Here is a 22505-nt window from a genome sequence, read left to right as displayed (position 1 = left end):
GGGGTCAAATCTGAGTTAAAAGTCTGCATCTTGTGACTAGTTATAAGTACTATTTTTGCCTAGCGAGTATACCAACATCAGTGCCACTAATCAAAGAATTTCTGAAAACTGTTTCATATTTTCCTGGAAAATGAGGCCTTTCTCCTCCCCCCTACCTGCCTTTACAACCATGTGTGTGTGCACACACACACATACACACACACTCACACTCACAAAACTTACATGGTTATTGTGAATGTTAACATGTTGTCAAGTCATGACTTAAAATTGAATAATTTATGGTCAAAGAACAATAATGCTTAGTCAAACAGTTCATACATGGGAATGTAACTAATTCTGGGACAATCAGTATTGATCTTTCGGAATTTTGGAACTGAAACTGAGGAAGGAAATGAGACTCTCTAGAAGTACCTGAAGGTATGTCATATAAAATCCAAAGTTTTCCATCAGCCATGTGCTCCACTACCTGAACTAAAGATGTGGAAAAAGTCTACCTTCAGATGGAATGTCAAGAATAAAGCAAATGCATAAACAGAAATGCAGAGACCCAAGAATATTCAGTTTCTGTTTCCATTTATTACTAAGGCCTTATTCTTACCACCAGATTTCTTCAAACACCTTGGAGAGATTCTTTTTAGATACGTTATTTTAAATTTGATTTTTGTTACTTCTAACCAAAATACTCCAAACACACACAAAATTAATTTAAAAAAAGAATTATGCATGGGAATTGAGGAAAACAACGCCATAGAAATTAAGCTAGCACTTTAGAAATTTAAGAGTTGTCCCATAAAAATAATTAATTATATGTGAGCCTGAACTATATCTGTATGCTATTCCCTGGCCTTTCTCTTCCATTTTCTGAAATTTTAGTAGAATATTTTTAACATATATCACTTTGTCTAAACTGTAATAGAAGCAATTATGGTTAGATCAGCCTTAAAATTTGGATTGAGTAGCATAATTTGGACTGGACTTTTCTTCCCCAAGTTCATAGAGGCATTCACAATGGTGGTAACTTGTAGAAGAGAATGTGATCCATTGTGGGAAAACAACTAAAAACAGTTCACCAGCATCAGAAGCACAATGTGGTGGCCTAATGGGGGATCAGGAGCAGTTGATTCTACAGGACTCTCATACTCAGGGCTGTTAAAAAAAATGTCTGAAAGACAATTTGAGATGAGCAAGCTTTTGACCATTTGGTAAATAAATATTGATGACAGATAATTAGAAATTAAAAGAGGAAGGAAGGAAGAAAGGAAGGAAGGGAGGGAAGGAAGGGAAGGAAGGGAGGGAGGGAAAGAGAGAGAGAAGGAAGGAAGGGAAAGAAAGAAAGAAAGAAAGAAAGAAAGAAAGAAAGAAAGAAAGAAAGAAAGAAAGAAAGAAAGAAAGATGGAAGGAAGGGAGGAAGGAAGGAAGGAAGGAAGGAAGGAAGGAAGGAAGGAAGAAAATCCAGCAGACTTGTTTACCTTTCTATTGTAATGTAACAAGGACAGAACACAATTCTAGTTTATTGTCTCACAGTTTCTGTGGGTCAGGAGTCCAGGTGTAGTTTCACTGGGTCTTCTATTCAGGTCTCTCGAAGAAACAAAATATCAGGTGGACTGTGGTTCTCATTTTGAGCTTGGGATCTTCTTCCAACCTCACACAGATTATTGGCTGAATGCAATGCCTTGCGGTTGTAGGACTGAGTTTGTAGTTGTTGTCTGTTGTCTGTCGCTGTTATCATAATGCTAGCTTTCAGCTCCTAGCAGCTTCAAAGTCAGTTCACAACATGGTAATGTGTCTCTTCTTACAGAAAGACAGAGCAAGAGAGAAGAAGAGAAAGGAAGGGAGAGGGAGAGAGAAAGAAATTATTTAATTCACTCATCATAAAGGTCACTCTCCTACTGGGGCGAGGTGAGCAAGATGGAATGATTGTTCAGAAACACCATGTAGCAGAATACATAAGGAAACCTGAAGATGAAAGAAAAATATGTTTGTGTTTGTGGGAAAGCAAAGAAGAGTTCTGTTTTTGTTCTATTAAGATTGAGGTGGGTATTACACATCCAAAAAGAAATGTCAAGTTTTGGAGGGTAGACCTGTCACATGTAAAGATATGAATGCAAATGTCAATAGTGTAGGTGTGGTGCTTCAAACATTGCAAACTATCCAGGGAGAGAGCTTAGAAAGAGAAAAGAAGATGCAGCCAAAGACAAAATCTTGGGACCCTACAACTTTCGAAGTTGCTTAGAAGGTAAGTCTGGAACAAAGGGGATCAAGAAGGAGAGGTAGAACTAAAACCAATACAATACGACACCATGGCATCCAAAAGAAGATGTCCTTAAAGAAAAGAGTTGTAAGTATACAGAGTATTTCTGAGAGCTGACTACTGTACTTACAATATATAGGCCCTGATATCTTTTTTCCCCCTTTCTCTTTATTATTATTTTTTTAACTTACATCCCAGTTAGTTAGCAACATGATTTATAGAGCAACAATGATTTCAGGAGTAGATTCCTTAATGCCCCTTACCCATTTAGCCTATCCCCCCTCCCACAACCCCTCCAGAAACCCTCAGTTTGTTCTCCATATTTAAGAGTTGCTTCTGTTTTGTCCCCCTCCCTATTTTTATATTATTTTTGTTTCCCTTATGTTCATCTGTTTCGTCTCTTAAAGTCCTCATAGGAGTGAGGTCATATGATATTTGTCTTTCTCTGACTAATTTCACTTAGCATAATACCCTCTAGTTCTATCCACATTGTTACAAATGGCACGATTTCATTATCTTTGATTGCTAAGTAACACTCCATTGGGTGTGTGTGTATACACACACACACACACACACACACACACACACACACACACCAAACACCACATCTTCTTTGTCCATTCATCCATCAATGGACATTTGAGGCCCTGGTATCTTTAATGAAGGGATCTCAGCAGAGCAATGAAGATGGAGTGTGCTGGTAGACGATTGAAGATAAAACTAGAGATGAAGGTATAGAAACAGTCTCTCTCTCTCTCTCTCTCTCTCTCTCTCTCTTTTTTTTTTTTTTTTTTGTGTAGAAGTGCAGGACAATTGAGCTTTAACTACAGAGGGATATGGATAATAGAGACTCCTTGTATTATTTTCATTTTCTGTGAAGGCTTATTGAATGTAGTGACAATATTGTACTACATCACTTATGAATTGAATACATATAAGCGAGTTTTCCTAACACTCTGAGGCCTGTTCATTCAAAAATAAAATAGAAGTATTAAATGCACCCATCAGGGGTTGTTATGAGAAGTAAAAGTATTAACACACATAAAGCACTTGGCATGGTGTCTGAGACATAGAAGGAACCCATTTATTGTTAACTACTGTTATTTTTATTACCATATCTTTGTATCCTCATATTCATCTCAGTATCTTCATGTATAAATATGCCCTATATAAATTATTATGAATTCCTAACTATATGACTGATTGAATGCTTTTTGCCTCAGGTTTCAGTTCATAAAAGATCAGGGAAACTTATCTGTATTCAAGGCTGTGGTAATTGTTGGAGAACCCTAAAAATGTACTTAAAATCATTGAATTATAGATATAAAATGGGGGGGGTTTATGTACCTACCAAACTAGGGTAAAGAGTTATCCTTTCGCTCCTGTTCTGGGCAAACAATTCAGATGGAAGAAGAATGATACTGTCAATGCACTTACTTTCCCTGCATAAAATCCAGTATCCGTTTAAAATATCTTAGGGATATTTGAGTAGAATCTTTAATGATCAGGAATTTTTACAGATTATTAATTTTTACATTTTTATTAAGTGGGTTCTATATATTTATGCATCACAAAATATTATTTTAAGATACAGCATGATCAGATTCCCTAGATGAACTTACTCACAATTTTAAAATAAAATCTAATGGAAAATATTAAAGTTACACATAGGAACTGTCATTGTGGTAATGTGTTTTACAGACTCTTGTGCTCTTGGAGTTGGCAAAATCCTTCCTGGCAAACTAGGGAGCTTGGACATATTATAGCTTTCTTTGCATATCAGTTTTACTTAACACTATTGTTAGTGGTGTTCTCGGGGCTACATATCAAATAATGACTTATTCAGAGCTCATTTGATTCCAGCAAGGATTTAAAGTGGTTGTACCTAAATTATTGGACCATAAATTCTGTTTTTGAATGACCATTCTGTATGCCCTTCTCTCAAGCCATATCAAAAGCTTGAAATAATTTCTAAGGCAATGTACTTACTTGACAGACTAAATTGTTTTGGCTGTAGAAGACATCCCCAAAGTATAATATTATTTTATTTTCCTGTGAAAAAGGCAAATTCTGATAACCATTTATTCCTCAAGCATTACATCACACTTAATATTTCTTTTCCAAACTAGAAGGTGTAGTATAGTATAATAGCAGCATAAACTATGCTTTAGAAACCCAGTTTTGAGATAAGCATAGACCTGTGTTCACAACCTCATGTTCACCATTAACTAGCTCTGTGAGGCTGGGCACATTATTAAAGTGAGTCTTTTTGAGTCTTTTTGATATAGTCCTTTGAAGGACTATGAAACCTAACTCATAGGATTATTATAATGATTAGTATAACATATAGAGCATAATTTTCAGTACTTCATATATGTAGGGTACAGAATAAGTGCTCAATTAAGGTTAGTTTTCATAAATATGATGAAAGTTAAGAAGCATGACTAGTCCCCATTTCCAACTTAGTGATATGAAGAGAGTTGTAGTTAAATGATTACAGAAGTGGCTCTTCCTCTCTGTATCAACTTGCCGACAACCTAAGTTTCAAAAAAATAATAATGTGAGCATTTAATAACACTCCATATATTGAAGAAATGTGGAAAATCAATTTTAGACTCATGACAGTTTATTCTGGGCTTTTATTTATTTATTTATTTATTTATTTATTTAGAAAGAGAGAGACAGAGACAGCACATGAGTGGGAGAGGAAGAGAGAGAGAGAGAGAGAGAGAGAGAGAGAATCCCAAACAGGCTCTGTGCTGTCAGTATAGAGCCCAATGTGGGGCTCAATCTCACAAACCGTGAAACCATGACCTGAGCCTAAATTAAGAGTCAGATGCTTAACCAGCTGAGCCACCCAGGCACCCCTGAAAAATCTTATTTAGAACACATGATGTTCAAGATCATTGCTGTTACTTTGCTGGTGTTTTTCTCTTCTTACATGAAAAGCTTCGACTGAAAAGTTGAAAGATATCATCTAGTAAAAAATTTCCAAAATAAGGGCACTTGGGTGGCTCAGGTGGTTAAGCCTCCAACTCTTGATTTAGGCTCAGGTCATGATGTCACCGTTCCTGAGATCATCCCTTCTGGGCTTTGTATTGACAGCATGGAGCCTACTTGGGATTCTCTCTCTCTCTCTCTCTCTCTCTCTCTCTCTCAATAAGTAATAAGTAAACATTTAAATAGGCTTTTGACACACTACAGCAAAAAGAAGGGGGAAATGAAGAAGAATAATGGCGGTAAGGTAGGGCATTTCCATCACAATCTTTCATCCATTCCAATTCATTTAGTTTTAATGTACTACTCACATGTTCAGGGAAGGTCAATTTAATCATTGGTGTTATCAAAGCAACTCAAAACAATCAGATTAATTTTTGCTTTGATTTGAAAATTAATTTATTCTTAGCATGATTCTCATGACTGTTATAAATAAGTAATTCATAAGACAAAATGATACTTTCCACATCATCGCTGAAAACTCACATACACAAACAGATACACCTATGTCATGCTAATTAGGTAAATTCAGCCAAACGAAGAAAATTTTTAAGTTTCTGAGTTTGGATAAGAATTATCTACTCTATGGCTAAAATGAACAAATCAGGAGACTATAGATGCTGGCGAGGATGTGGAGAAAGGGGAACCCTCTTGCACTGTTGGTGGGAATGCAAACTGGTGCAGCCGCTCTGGAAAACAGTGTGCAGGTTCCTCAAAAAGTTAAAAATAGATCTACCCTATGATCCAGCAATAGCACTGCTAGGAATTTGCCCAAGGGATACAGGAGTGCTGATGCATAGGGGCACTTGTACCCCAATGTTTATAGCAGCACTTTCAACAATAGCCAAATTATGGAAAGAGCCTAAATGTCCATCAACTGGACATTTCAACAAATGGATAAAGAAGAAATAGTTTATATATACAATGGAATACTACTTGGAAATGAGAAAGAATGAAATCTGGCCTTTCGTAGCCATGTGGATGGAACTGGAGAGTGTGATGCTACGTGAAATAAGTCAGGCAGACAAAGACAGATACCATATGTTTTCACTCATATGTGGATCCTGAGAAACTGAACAGAGGACCAGGGGGGAGGAGAAGGGGAAAAAATGTTACAGAGAGGGAAGGAGACAAACCAGAAGAGACTCTTAAATACTGAGAACAAACTGAGGGTTGATGGGGGGTGGGGGAGGGGAAAGTGGGTGATGGGCATGGAGGAGGGCACTTGTTGGGATGAGCACTGGGTGTTGTATGGAAACCAATTTGACAATAAATTTCATATTAAAAAAAGAAAAAATTATCTACTCTAACTCTTTTAGGTACATATAAGCCAATCAAATAAAAATAGAACTGAGCTCACACTCCTCTCTAAAGTCATTTTAGATGTAATTATTTCCTTCTTCCTTGATTTTGTTAGTCAGAGGTGTTATTTTTGTTCCAACAACTGACAGAGGAAGAACCTTAAAAACATGAGAAGGTGTGGAATCCAAGGAACAAGCAGAGAGATTGACCAATGCTAGAGAAAAAGGCACTGCCCCCAATGGGAGATGAGGGAAGAAAATTTAAGTGAAGGAACGTTTGTACATTCAGTGGCTAAGGACTTCCTACTGGTGATCTCTCTTTTCTGCTGAAATCGTATCTCTGTATCATGAAGCCACGTAATCATATATTTAAAGAAAATTGATTTCTGTTTTGTTTCATCTACTCATCCATTCTGCAAACAATTACTGAGTGTGTCTAGTGTGTGTCAGGTACCATGCTAATGGCTAGAGAGAGAAACGTAAAATAGGAACTTGCAGCCAGTAGGGAAGACTGACACCAAAGAAATCACTACATACATACATACATACATACATACATACATACATACATTTCATTTAAGATAGGATTCATGCAAAAATTCTTGAAGAGGAACTTGAGGTGAGGCATGAAAAGTGGGTAGCAATCACTGGCCAAAAAAAAAAATAGAGAAAAGAGTACTCTGGCCAAAGGAATCCCATGTGAAGACAAAGCATGAAAAATGCTAACAAATTCAGGGCAGGGAAAGATGCCAGCATGAGGGTGGGTGGGTTGGGGAGTAGCGCGATAAGTAGAGAAAGGATCTGATTGAGCTCTCGGTGCTTTCTGGTCACGTTCAGCTCTGAAAGAAATGTTAAAGGCTAGAATTTGTTCTTCATTTTGTCCTAATGGGAAGTAACATAGGGATTTATTTGTCTTACACAAGGGGAAGTCCGGGACATCGGCAACTGCCCAATAATAGCATTACAAAGCCAGGCTTGTTCGCTCTCCAATCAGCCACCTCACGTATGTAGGCTATATCTTCATGTCTTGTGGTTGAGAATGGGTGCTTCATTCCAATATTCACAAACCTCATATGACGGCCCAAAGGCAACTGGACAAAATGGTCAATGGTGCCATGAGGTGTTTCTCTTTCACTTGGGGGAAACTCTCCCCCAGTGATTCCACTTTCAAGTCATTAACAAGAAACAGTGAAGGTAGCTTGGGAAATGGGATAATTTATGTCTCCAGCCTTTAGGGTAGAAGAAAGAAAGGAGGAGGAGATGTGAGAGGTTTGGGGTAGCTAAATCTGCTATCATTCCTTGTACTACCCCATTCCCTTCTTCCTAGGATGACATTTTATGTAGGATGCCATCACCTCCCCATTAAGGGAGGCAACTCCAAAGTTTCATCACAGGATTGCATTCAGCTCAAAATCCAGAGTCTTTGTATTATGGATGGGTCTCTGAGTCAGGTCAAGACCCTGCTTCAGAAAGATCCCTAGTTTTTTGAGTCTAACAGGTAATCAGGTAGTAGAGGCTACCTAGGTTGAGTTGTCCTCAGGATGGTCACCTGCAGAGGGGTGGCAGGATGATGATCTCTTGTAGAGCAACTGTTCCTACATAATACAGCACCTACCTGTAGCACTGTCCTATCAACGCACCATCTGAAACCAGAAGTGATTTTAGAAACACATTTCCATGTCTTTCTTTTCATACCTCCTCCTCCCTATGTAGACAGCTCAAATGACATTCAGTTACTAGCCTTCCATATGTCTGTGATTTAATTATAATTCATACTGTCAGGGAGGGATGCTAAATCACAGAGGTCTGTCAGAGCATGCTGGCACAGCATGAGAATTTTCAATGTTCATCTTTTCTCTGACTTCAAATTTATATTAATGGCCATCATTTCTCAGGAAGCTTTCCTATGTAGTATCGGCCACCAAGAACGAAAGAGAAATAAACTATATATTGCCTCAAGCAGGGAATGGGTGCTGTTAAACTGCATGAACACAAACTTAGATGCTCCATTTCAGCCTTAAATGACGAAGACTCTTCTGTCTCATAAACTAATCACATATGTCTTGTCCAACCCACCCTGCATGTACAAAAGAGTTAGCTGTCCTGCCACAAAGACAGAAATTCCAAAATAGAACAACTTCATGTGAAACAAACCAGCTAAAAATACATTAATAGGAATGTCACTGAGAACAGACATTTTAAGAGCCTGAAAATTTCTTTGAACTGAATGATATGTAACAGAACATGAGAAAAGGCATTTTTAAAGCTAAAAGAGAATGCGTAGCACATTTAGGCAGGAGAAAAACCTACTAAGGTAGCATACTATAAGCGGTTCCACTTACCTGATATGTCTCGCTTACCCAGTTCTTGACTCTGATGGGGCAGAATCTAGTCCCTATCGAGATTTAACACACCTGTTCAGGATTTTATAAAGAATAAGGAAACTCAGAAATAAACTAATTCACACCACAGAATGGGGATGATATGGAGATGTCTATTCATCTGCTCATGTACGCATGCACAAATGCATTGAACATGACAGTCTACACCAACTTCAAGGCCACCTGAACAGCCGTGAGAACCTTTGGTCAGCGTGGACACAGCAGCATCCTGAATTGATTCTTTTTTTCCCTGTCCTCCTAGTCCTATTGTGTGTCCCACACAATTTTTGTCCTAGAAAATCAACCCTGTGATGTTACTTTTGTTCCGCCTCACCTTAAAGGTCAGTTTCTACTTGAGAATTTTCTCAAATTTTACCCAACACCACTCTGTTACGAAGATTTAGTTACCAGTTGCTCTACACAATCTGAACAATGCAGTCGGTCTCTGACTGTCTCTGTCTCTCTATCTCTATGTCTCCCCATCTCTGTCTCTGTCTCCCTTTTCCATCCCTAAATATGCTCTCTACTTCCATGCACTTGAGCTTTCTGCTATGCTGTGATGAAGGCAGGAGAATTTTAATGATCTTAGTGGGAGGAAACAGTCACTTTTAATTGGGATCAGATTTGACAAAATTTTCTTCCATTAAACAGACATGTAGATGTTATGATTCTTTCTGTGAAGCCCATTAAACATCCACTCCCATGACTTTAGAACATTTTCAGGAATGTTTTATTTTTATTTTTAATCATTAAATGCTTCTCAATTCATTCTCATATATCAAGACAAGGATGTGTTACATGTTACTCATGAACAGACACACCAAAGTATTTATCATATCCCACTCCCAGAGTCTGATGTAGGTCTTGTAAACATGAAGGTGTTCATTAGTGTCAATTAACTTGTATTAAGCTAAAAAATTTGATGGACATAAATATAAAATGATGTGTGTTCAATTTTTCTTTTCTCATGAGAGTTGAACTTTGTGAAGAGAAGGCTGATATTCCAAGTAATTGATGCATGTCTTAGGTTCAATTAGGTTTCTCAGCTTAACACCAACAAATAACTGAGTTCTAAAATATATGTTCCTTTTGGGGCACCCGGGTGACTCAGTCAGTTAAGCTTCCAATTCTTGATTTCGCCTCAGGTCATGATCCCACCCACTGTGAGATCAAGCCCTGTGTTGGGCTCTGCACTGACAATGCAGAGCCTGCTTAGGATTCTTTCTCTCCCTCTCTCTGCTCCTACCTGATTTGGGCATGCATGCGTGAATGTAGATTTTCTCTCTATCTCAAAATAAAGAAACTTTTTAAAAAATAATAAAATATATGTTCCTTTTCCCCTTCCTCACTATTTCTCATCTTTTTCATCACTAACATCAAAGACACGTATCACACGTGCCGATTATTTTTCATTCTTCCAGTATTTCCCATTCCATGATGTAATCACCATCAATACCACACAGAGGCCATCAAAAGGATGCAGGAGAGAAATAATCTAAAGATACACTCCAAGATGTTTTCAGTGGTGCCATTCCAAGCAGATAAAACCAGAGCAGTGAGTAGACTTCACAGAAACACACAAAGCATAGGAAAGATAAGAAATACGTGCTTTTAGGTCAAAATGTTTAAAGGCAACAGTTGTTGCAATATCAGCAATGAAGAACTGTTTTAAAAAAAAATTAATGTTTATTTTTGAGAGAGAGAGAGAACAGAGCATGAACAGAGGAGGAGCAGAGAGATAGGGAGACAGAATCTGAAGCGGGCTCCAGGCTCCGAGCTGTCAGCAAAGAGCCCAACGCAGGACTCCAGCTCACAAACCGGGAGATCATGACCTGAGCCAAAGTCTGATGCTCAACCAACTGAGCCACCCAGGTGCCACAATAGGACTGTTTAAAGGACACAGACGTTGGTGCTCAATATTACTACTTACTAGTTGTGTTATTTTGGATTAGTTACCATGGCTTTTTGAATGCTAGGTTACTCCTCTATTAGAAAAAAAAAACACAGTGAAATTAAAAAAAATTAATAACTAATGAGATTATTGTGACTATTATGTAACATAAATATATATAAAACCTTTGACATCCATAAAAGTTGTTTTTTTGTTTGTTTGTTTCTGTGTCTGTGTGGTTTTTGTTTTTGATTTTTTGGAGTTTTTTTGCATTGAAAATCAATCCCTTAACAAAAAAGAAAAAGAATTCTGATAGGTGCTGATTTCAATAAGTAATGTGCTTGTTTCCATAAGATGATTAAAATATTTGGTGATGGTTCCAAAACCAGAGACCCCTCTAAAAAGGAAAACTATACACCAATTTCCCTGATGAACATGGATGCAAAAATCCTCAACAAGATATTTGCCAACCAGCTCCAAAAATACATTAAAAAAAATTATTCACCATGACCAAGTGGGATTTATACCTGAGATGCAGGGCTGGTTCAATATCTGCAAAACAATTAATGTGACTCATCACATCAATAAAAGAAACGACAAGAACCATATGATCCTCTCAATAGATGCAGACAAAGCATTTGACAAAATACAGCATCCTTTCTTGATAAAAACCCTCCAGAAAGTAGGGATAAAGGGAGCATACCTCAAGATCATAAAAGCCGTATATGAACAACCCAATGCTAATATCATCCTCAATGGGGAAAAGCTGACAGCTTTCCCCTTAAGGTCAGGAACAAGACAGGGATGTCCACTTTTGCAACTGTTATTCAACATAGTTTTGGAAGTCTTAGCCTCTGCAATCAGACAACACAAAGAAATAAAAGGCATCCAAATCGGCCAGGAGGAGGTCAAACTTTCATTCTTCACAGATGACATGATACTGTATATGGACCCAAAAGATTCCACCAAAAAACTGCTAGAATTGATTCATGAATTCAGCAAAGTTGCAGGATATAAAATCAATGCACAGAAATCGGTTGCATTCCTATACACCAACATGAAGTGACAGAAAGAGAAATCAAGGAATCAATCCCATTTACAGTTGCACAAAAAACCATAAGATACCTAGGAATAAATCTAACCAAAGAGGTGAAAAATCTATACACTGAAAACTATAGAAAGCTTATGAAAGAAATTGAAAAAGACACAAAATAATGGAAAAAGATTCCGTGCTCTTGGATAGGAAGAACAAATGTTGTTAAAATGTCGATACTACCCAAAGCAATCTACATATTCAACACAATCCCTATCAAAGTAACACCAGCATTCTTCACAGAGCTAGAACAAACATTCCTAAAATTTGTATGGAACCAGAAAAGACCCTGAATAGCCAAAGCAATCTTGAAAAAGAAAACCAAAGCAGGAGGCATCACAATCCCAGACTTCAAGCTATCCTACAAAGCTGTAATCATCAAGACAGTATGGTACTGGCACAAGAACAGACACTCAGATCAATGGAACAGAATAGAGAACCCAGAAATTGACCCACAAAAGTATGGCCAACTAATCTTTGACAAAGCAGGAAAGAATATCCAATGGAATAAACACAGTCTCTTCAGCAAGTGGTGCTGGGAAAACTGGACAGCAACATGCAGAAGAATGAACCTGGACCACTTCCTTATACCATACACAAAAATACACTCAAAATGGATGAAAGACCTCAATGTAAGACAGGAAGCCATCAAAATCCTCTAGGAGAAAGCAGGCAAAAACCTCTTTGATCTTGGCCGCAGCAACTTCTTACTCAACACGTCTCCAGAGGCAAGGGAAACAAAAGCAAAAAGGAACTACTGGGACCTCATCAAAATAAAAAGCTCTACACAGCAAAGGAAACTATCAGCAAAACTAAAAGGCAACCGACAGAATGGGAGAAGATATTTGCAAACGACATATCAGATAAAGGATTAGCATCCAAAATCTATAAAGAACGTATCAAACTCAACACCCAAAAAACAAATAATCCAGTGAAGAAATGGGCAAAAGACATGAAGAGACATTTCCCCAAAGAAGACATCCAGATGGCCAACCGACACATGAAAAAATGCTCACCATCACTCATCATCAGGGAAATACAAATCAAAACCACAATGAGATACCACTTCACACCTGTCAGAATGGCTAACATTAACAACTCAGGCAACAAACAGATGTTGGCGAGGATGCGGAGAAAGAGGATCTCTTTTGCAATGTTGGTGGGAATGCAAGCTGGTGCAGCCACTCTGGAAAACAGTATGGAGGTTCCTCAAAAAACTAAAAATAGAACTACCCTATGACCCAGCAATTGCACTGCTAGGCATTTATCCAAGGGATACAGGTGTGCTATTTCGAAGGGACACGTGTACCCCCATGTTTATAGCAGCACTATCAGCAATAGTCAAAGTATGGAGAGAGCCCAAATGTCCATCGATGGATGAATGGATAAAGAAAATGTGGTGTGTGTGTGTGTGTGTGTGTGTGTGTGTGTGTATGTATAAAATGGAGTATTACTCAGCAATCAAAAAGAATGAAATCTTGCCATTTGCAACTACGTGGATGGAACTGGAGGGTATTATGCTGAGTGAAATTAGTCAGAGAAAGACAAAAATCATATGACTTCACTCACATGAGTACTTTAAGAGACAAAACAGATGAAAATAAGGGAAGGGAAGCAAAAATAATATAAAAACAAGGGAAGGGGATAAAACAGAAGAGACTAATAAATATGAGAACAAACTGAGGGTTGCTGGAGGGGTTGTGGGAGGGAGTATGGGCTACACGGGTAAGGGGCATTAAGGAATCTACTCCTGAAATCATTGTTGCACGATATGCTAACTAATTTGGATGGAAATTTTAAAAAATTAAAAAAAATATATTTGGCGATGGTGACAACATTTAAGCTGTGCTATAGTCTCTTTCTCAGGCTGTGTCCCAAGAAGGCAAAATAAGTGGTTGAAAAATGATAGATCTAGTTCATCTGCTCTATGCAAAAAACGTTTGCCTATTTTGTTTTATTCTCTTGGTGTGGATTTAGAGCCTGTTTCCAGATCAGTACTGATAAACTGTCAATCAATAAAGTTAATGTATCCCTCCTGTTGGAAATAAATTGTCCAAGTCTATGCACCCCACTCAATTAGACTATTTTTCCAGTTACAAAAGGTGGAATCCTTCAATGGTTACACTAAGGCCAGAGTCCTAGCGCCTTGTAACGACCAAAGCCCTCTGCATCCTGGCCTCCACCTGCCTATCCAGTGTGATAACCCAAGACCTCCCCTCCAACCACTATCCTCCTATACCCAGTGTCGTAGGCACACTAAAGTAAACTGGTGTTTGAAAATAATTATTTCTCTTTTTCTTCCTCTCTTTGAGGAGTCCAGTCCTTGGCCCAAATCCAGTCAGTGATCTTTCAGGACCAACCATAGGCAATTGCAAGGCATTGCCCGGCAGGACTCATGGGGGGAAGTTGCCTCCCTCACCAGAGTTGGTGCACGGCCTGCACACCACAGCCTCTGCAGCAAGAATTGGGCACGGATTCACTCCCTTCCCAGACTGGCTCATACACATTCACATGCCTAATGGTATTCCTACCATTAGGAATACCATTGCTGCCATTTGAGGGGTGTTCAATGGTGCCAATGGCAGCCATTTGAGGGGTGGGGAGCTCACCTGAGGCACTTTTTAGGCACCAGCACTTAAATCTCACTGGGGGTGGAGGGGGGGGGGTCCTTGACTAAAACATTCTTCTCAGCTCTGACTCAGTACTTCTCCACCCTTAGTCCTTTCACATCCCCTGCCCCTGCCCCCAGTCCTGCAGGTCCATAAAAAACTTACAGTTTGATTCCTTGTTTTAACTGACACCTAAAGGTTAGCTCCTTAAATGCCTGCAAAAGTCCTTTATGTGCTGCAAGGTGCAATGAAGTATTCTCTTACTTAGAGTCTCCTCTCCTCGGACTCACAGGAAATTCAACCAATTCCTACATGACAAATGTATTTTCGCCCTATGCATACATCTACATGTGTGTTATTATCATTCCTCATATGCCTTTACAGTTGCATGTTCTCTGTCTTTTTTTGCCTAAAAGACCATGAGTCTTTGGAGAAGACAAACTGTCATATTTATTTCCCCATATAAACTGTGACAATGTATGGCACATTAGGTGAATAATACAAACGTTCAATGAGCCAATCTTATCAAAATCTGGTGAATATCTAATATCTGGTTCTTATAAAGATGTGGATGTCTTGCTTGCTTTATAGAGTTTTAAAAAGATGTTTAGGATATGAAAACAACATTATGTAATGCCTAATAGCTTATATTATCACAAAACAAAACGTTTAAAAGAAAATAATTTCCCAAATAACAAAGGCTTGCATCATTAAATGCAATTTCCTTTCAGTTTTAAGCATTTGTTCAGTGGATGGCATTCAAATTCTGTGGCTTAATTCCTTTTTTTTTAATAACTCACTGATATGTAGTTAGATAATCATCGATATATATTCACATTTACCTTCTCACATAAATATGACAAAAAATGTTCTTTGCAGTTTAAAATATCTCTGATTCTGAACTGTTCATAAATACTCCAGTTGCTGCTTTTGTTACAATGGACTGGTTATAAAAAGTAAAATACAATTTTTATGTTATTTAGCTTTGAAATGAAATGGAAATAATTTACTCATAAGAGTCATCATATATGCATACTATTCAAAAAACACTCAAGTATTAAAATCTCATTCTACTTAAATGTTTACAAAATTACAGTTCTTAAACTAAGCTGATCAACTGATAAAGAAAGCTAGTTAGTTTAAATATCTATTAAAAGATATAAACAAATGGCCCAAAACTTTTGATGTGATTGGACATTCAGTAGAATTCTCATTTGATAGTGGAATGACTTCTAAAGACTCTTCTCTTCTACTTCTAGGATGTGGCCAGGTGGGTAATAATCCAGCCCTGGAAGAATAATAGCAGGAAAAAACCCTAGGGAATTGAAAATTTTCATTGCTGGTGGAAAAGTAGATGGTCTGGGGGCCACTGGGTGGCTCAGTAGGTTAGCATCTGACTCTTGATTTTGACTCACGTCATGACTGCAGGGCCATGAGATCGACTCCTGTGTCGGATTGCACTCTATGGAGCCTGTTCAAGACTCTCTCTTTCGCTTCCTGTGCCCCTCCCCCACTCATAAGTGCTTTCTCTCTCTCTAAAAGAAAAAAGAAAAAAACAAAAGCAGATGGTTGAAAAAGTGCTTGATGAGTTATCTGAGGAATGTGTGTCCAGTCAGATTTTGGGATGGGGTTCTTCTCTTACAAACAACCCCTTTGGATCCCCTGCTAATGAAGCCTTCAGATTGGGGAAAAAGAAACAAAAGGAGGAGGAATAACCCCTTTGGCACTGTTTACAGTGTTAGTTCAGAGGAAAGAAAAGCTCTCCTTTTGGATGCAAAGAACATAGAGGGAAAGAATATGGCTGACTCTTCTACTACTTAAAAAACCATCTTGAATTTGAATGATTTTTTTATTCTTTTAATGACTGTATCATATATTGCTATCCATCAGTTCGTCTTGTTCTGGGCATTTGAGTCTTTTCTAGTTCATTTTCAATCACCTTGTCTTTTTAAAATAATGTTTACAGATTAAAAAGTTAATTTTTTGGAGACGTAAAATGATTATAATAATTATTAACATTATTCCGGTGTAATATAAAAATGCCTGGACAGACACTTGCTTCTGAGTGAGATATATTAGATACTAGAAAGCCACCGCATCCAGTAAACACAGATAGCCACGCAAAAAGCTCAAAAGAAAAGAATAAATTACAGGGTCCAATTGGTTAAAAACATTGAGTGGCTGTGGTTCCAAAGAAGGCTAGACGAACTAAAATTCCAGATAGAGAGCAGCACTCCCTCGCTGAGCTGAGGCCATTGGCCCTTTTCATCCCCCAAGGAACTTCCCTCCAGCTCTGGTGTAGGCAAAGGATCTGGTTCCCTGCCAATCACAGAAGTGTTGTGCTAAGGAAAACAGAAAACAAAGGACCTTGCCTCTGAGCTGCGGGGGCTTTTGCAACCTGAAGAACAGAAAACTCGCAGTTTGTTCCCCTACTAAGCTTTGCCAAATGCTATGGCCCCACGTATGAATGTGGCAGTCTGGAAGAGCAGAATGGAATCCTCTAGTTTTTTGATGTTTAAGAGACGAAACTCCACAAACAAGTTGCCCCCACGCAGAATCTGCCCGATTTTTAACCTGAATAGGGAAGCAGGCTAAAATGAGCGAAGCTCAAAATATCTCAAGAGACAAACTCTCAGGCCACATGAGACGGGGGAGGGTATGCCACGACGCGAGGAAGCCAAATGAAAAATGAACAAAAACAAAAACAAAAACAGAACAGAGAAAAATCCCAGTGTCTCAAAGTACAAGAAACATGATCTCTTTAGATCCCTATGATTTCATTGACTTTGAAACTTTTTCCGTCATTATTTATTCAAATGCCTTTCTCCCCACCTCCCCCCTCCCACCATTTGCAGGATTCCAATTACAGATGGTAGACATATTTTGTTCCACATGTCACTGTACATTTTATTTTCAGTCTTTTAGTTTTCTGTGTTCAAGTTTGCATAGTTTATATTGTTGGGAAATCAAGTTCACTATATATTGTTGTCTGCAGTGTCCGATCAATTCTTAAGCCTGTACAAGAGATTTTTCATTTCAGTTACTGTACTTTTCAGCTGCAGGTGTTCCATTTGATTGGTTTATGTATTTTCCATTGCTTTGCCTAGATATGCTTATATGAATGCATTTATTATGCTAATGCTATTGAATATATTTTGGATACTGTGTTTTTAAATCCTATCTGCTAATTCTGTTATCACTTCTTTTGTTTTTCCCCCACTTGCTTTTAGGTCATGATTTCTTGCTTCTCTACATTTCTAACTTTTTACCAAATGCTTACCCTTGTGAACTTTAATGGTTTGGTAGTAGCTTTTTGTTTTCTTTCTTTGAGTACTACATGCTTTGTTCTTGTTAGCAGTTAATTATTTGTAGGTAGTTTTATTATTGCTACTTTAAAGCTTGGATAGGGCTCTACTGCCAGGCTAGTCTAGCCCTACTCCTATAACACAGTCATTATGAGAAACCTCCCGAATGTCCTGGGTGTTTAAGAAGATCTCTGGGGCAGTTGGGTGGCTCAGTCAGGTGAGCATCTGACTCCAGCTCAGGTCATGATCTCGCTGTTTGTGGGTTCGAGCCCCGCGTCAGGCTCTGGGCCGACAGCTCAGACCTGGAGCCTGCTTCAGATTCTGTCTCCCTCTCTCTGTGTCTCTGCTCGCATTCTGTCTCTCTCACAAATAAATAAACATTAAAAAAAAATTTGTTAATAAAATCAAAGAAGATCTATTTACTCTTGTTACTCGAAACTTGAATATTTTTCAGCCATACGCAGGGTCTAAAAATTGTTCAGCGTGCAGCCCACCAGTATTTGCTTGGCCTTGTGGAAATCCAGCTTCTGCATAAACAGGTTAGTATTCAACAGCATCATCAAGGGACTTGAGGTATATTTCTGGGGTTCTTTCCAATACAGTTCCATCATCACATGTATTCTCCACAAAAGCAAGTCACTTCATCCTCCCCCAAATCCAGTCCCTTTCTCCTTGCCTCAGAGAATTGGCTTTGTTCATCCCGTGATCTTCTGTGCTGCACTCCAGAAGTGCACCAAGACTGGAGGCTGGGTTCATCATAGGACTCACCTTTTTACCTTATCCCCTATTCTCTGTATGGCCTATTAATAAAGTCTTAAAACTATTGTCTCGTACACTATGTCGAGTGACATATATATAGTGTATATGTCTCGTACACTATATTTGTGCACAGTATAAGGGCAAACTAAATCCAAGATGATGCCAGAATTGAAACTCTGACTTCTTTTTAACGTTCCACATCTGCTTTCTCACAAAACAGCTCTAGTTCAGTGATTCTGTGCAAAGAACAAGATTCGTTTTGTTGGGTTTTTTTTTCTTCATCTTGATAACCAGAATTTTAATTTAAATTGTTGGAATGTGTCAGCTTTTTGTACTCATTGAAATTAACTCGAAGTCCACTTGTGCTCCATGGTCTTTTGTTTTGTTTTTAGTCTTTATTTAAGTGCCAGTTAGTTAAGATACTGTGTAACATTAGTTTCCAGGAGACAGTCCAGTGATTCAACACTACCATACATCACCCGGTGCTTATCACTGTACGTTCAGTCCTTAATCCCCATCACCTACGTAACCCATCCTCCCACCTACCTCCCCTCTGATAACCATCAGTTTGTTCTCTACAGTGAAAGCCTGTTTCTTGGTTTGGGCGAGGATGTGGAGAAAGGGGAACCCTTTTGCACTATTGGGGGGAATGTCAACGGGTGCCGTCACTCTGGGAAATAGTATGGAGGCTCCTCAAAAAGTTAAAAAGAGAACTGCCCTATGATCCAACAAGTGTACTACTAGGCATTTATCCAAAGAAGGCGAACATATTGACGAGGAGCCAAGATGGCAGAACAGCATGGAAGTTTTTCTGTGTGTCTCGCGTCCATGAAATACAGCCAGACCAACACTAAACCATCCTACACACCGAGAAAACTGATTGGAGGATTAACACAACAATCTGCACAACCTGAACCACAGAATTCAGCAGGTACACGGCGCGGAGAGGTGAGCTTGGGAAGTGAGAAAGCGCAGGAAGGGAGGTGCTTTTGTGAGTGGAGAGAGGATAGAGACTGGGGGGGGTGGAGGGAGGATACGGGAAAAGCACCCCTCCCCAAAAGCAGCTGGAGAGAAAGTGGAAAATTGGAAAGAGCCGCAGGGACTAAACTAAAAAGAGAGAAAGGAGAAAGGAGAAAGGAGAAAGGAGAGGGTTTAAATTCCATTAAGACTGTAAATAGGGGGAGTGCAGAGGCTGCAGCTCCCCAGCTCCATACCTGGCGGTGCTCTGGTGGGAAGGGCAAATCCTCAGGAACAGAGTGGGGTCCGGGAGGTTCTCGGGCCACACGGGGAAAAGCGGTTCCACTGCTGGAAGGACATTTGGTGGAGACTGTGGAAGCCACCTGGTCCCAGCAGACCCCAGAAAACAGCCACATTCGCTGGTGCTGGGGCAAGGTTGTTAAGGGTGAGGCGTGGTGCCAGATGTGTGTTGCGATTTTCCATCATCCCTGAAATGCTGCTGCCACGCTATCTCGTGAACTTTTTCTGTCTCGTGAACTTTTTCTGGGGCGGGCTGGCACCTGGCCACAGTCTCAGGGCACTGGCAGCAGCAGAGTCCCGCAAGCGTTCCTGGGTGCAGCCGGCATCTGGCCATTGCTTGGTGAGACCCTCCTGCAGAGGGGCGGAGCTGGTCAAAGCCGCAGTCCTTCGGAAGTAAGGGGCCGGGGAAAACAGCCGCATCTGAGACAAAACTCGGGAGAGAGGTACTGCCCGGGACCTGGAGAGTGAAAAAGCGGCGAGTGGACGAAAGTTGAAGACAGAGGACAGGTGTGCGACTGCTGATCTGGGAGAACAGACCAGGTACCTGGGTGGTGCCATTTTCCCGCTCCCACGCATGTGCATACGCACCTAAGAGCACCGCAACAATCCACCCCAGTAGGATAGCAGCGCCATCTAGTGGAGAGCGGAGCTGTTACACCGAGCCCTGCCCAACTGGGCCAACTTCGCTCTTGAAGAACACAAGTCTCACCGCCAGCTTAGTTTATGGACTATAAAGCGCTACATAGACTGACTCCTAGGGGAAAACGAAATCATTTCAGTCCTACTTCAATCTGTTAGCAGGTTCATCTATACAATTTTCTTTCTTTCTTTTTCTCTTTTACACTCTTCTTTTTCTTGAATACAGAAAGAGAAAAATTCATTTCTTTTTTCAATTTTTACTAAAAATATTTTTCTTTAATTTCTATTACTATATTTTTTACCTTTGTGTAATTTTTTTCAAATTCTATTTTACGTCCCTTATTTTATTTTAGTCTACTTCAGTGCATTCGCCTTTTCAAATTTTCAAACGATTTCCTTTTCTTCCTTTTTCTTTTTTTCTTTTTCGTTTCTTTTCTTTTTCTTGAATGCAGAAAGAGAAAAACTTCATTTTTTATTTTCAATGTCTATTAAAAATATTTTTATTTAGTTTTATACTATATTTTTTGCTTTTATGTAAATGTTTTCAAATTCTATTTTACTTCCATTTTATTTTAGTCTACTACAGTGTATTCACTTTTTCAAATTTGTAAAATGATTTCCTTTTTTTCTTTCTTTTTTTCTCTTTTTGTTTCTTTTCTTTTTCTTGAATACAGAAAAATAAAAAAATCATATTTATTTTTAATTTTTATTAAAAGTATTTTTCCTTATTTTTTCTCTATATTCTTTACTTTTGTGCATATTTTTTCAAGTTCTATTTTACTCCCAGCATCTCATTTTAGTCTACTTCAGTGTATTCATTTTTTCAAATTCTCAAACGATTTCCTTTTTGTTGCTCCCCCCCTTTTTTTCTCTAATCTTTCAAACCACTTTAAACACACAGACCAAAACCTACACGCACACCTAGGATTTAGCATCATGTATTCAATTTTTGGTGTGTGTGTGTTTTTAATTTTTAATTTTAATATTTCCTTAATTTTAATTTTTTTAATTTTAATTTTTCTACCTCATTAATTCCTTTTCTCCTCTCAAAAAAAAAAAAAAAACAAAGGAATTCACCCCAAAAGAAAGAGCACAAAAAATGACAGCCAGGGATTTAACCAACACACATACAAGGAAGATGTCTGAACCAAAATTTAGAATCACGATAATAAGAATACTAGCTGGAGTCGAAAATGGATTAGAATCCCTTTCCACAGAGATAAAAGAAGTAAAAAATAGCCAGAATGAAATTAAAAATGCTCTAACTGAGCTGTAATCACGGATGGATGCAGTGGCGGCAAGGATGGATGAGGCAGAACAGAGAATCGGCAATATAGAGGACAAAATTATAGAGAATAATGAAGCAGAAAAAAAGAGGGAGATGAAGGCAAAAGATCATGATTTAAGAATTAGAGAAATCAGTGACTCATTAAAAAGGAACAACATCAGAATCATAGAGGTCCCAGAAGAGGAAGAGAGAGAAATAGGGGTAGAAGTGTTATGTGAGCAAATCATAGAACTTTCCTCACCTGGGGAAAGACACAGACATCAAAATCCAGGAAGCACAGAGGACCCCCATTAGATTCAACAAAACCGACCATCATCAAGGCATATCATAGTCAAACTCACAAAATACTCAGGCTAGGAGAGAATTATGAAAGCAGCAAGGGAAAAAAAAGCCCCTAACCTACAAGGGAAGACAGATCAGGTTTGCAGCAGACCTATCCACAGAAACTTGGCAGGCCAGAAAGGAGTGGCGGGATATATTCCGTGTGCTGAATCAGAAAAATATGCAGCCAAGAATTCTTTATCCAGCAAGGCTGTCATTGAAAATAGAAGGAGAGATAAAAAGTTTCCCAGACAAACAAAAACTAAAGGAGTTTGTTACCACTAAGCCAGTCCTGCAAGAAAATTTAAGGGAGACTCTCTGAGAGAAGAAAAGATGAAAAAAAATTATATATATATATATATATATATATATATATATATATACACACACACACACACACACACACACACACA

Source organism: Herpailurus yagouaroundi, unplaced genomic scaffold (genome assembly GCF_014898765.1).
Source record: "Herpailurus yagouaroundi ecotype Mexico unplaced genomic scaffold, PumYag 188, whole genome shotgun sequence".
NCBI lineage: Eukaryota > Metazoa > Chordata > Mammalia > Carnivora > Felidae > Herpailurus > Herpailurus yagouaroundi.
Note: the sequence above shows the minus strand (reverse complement) of the source record.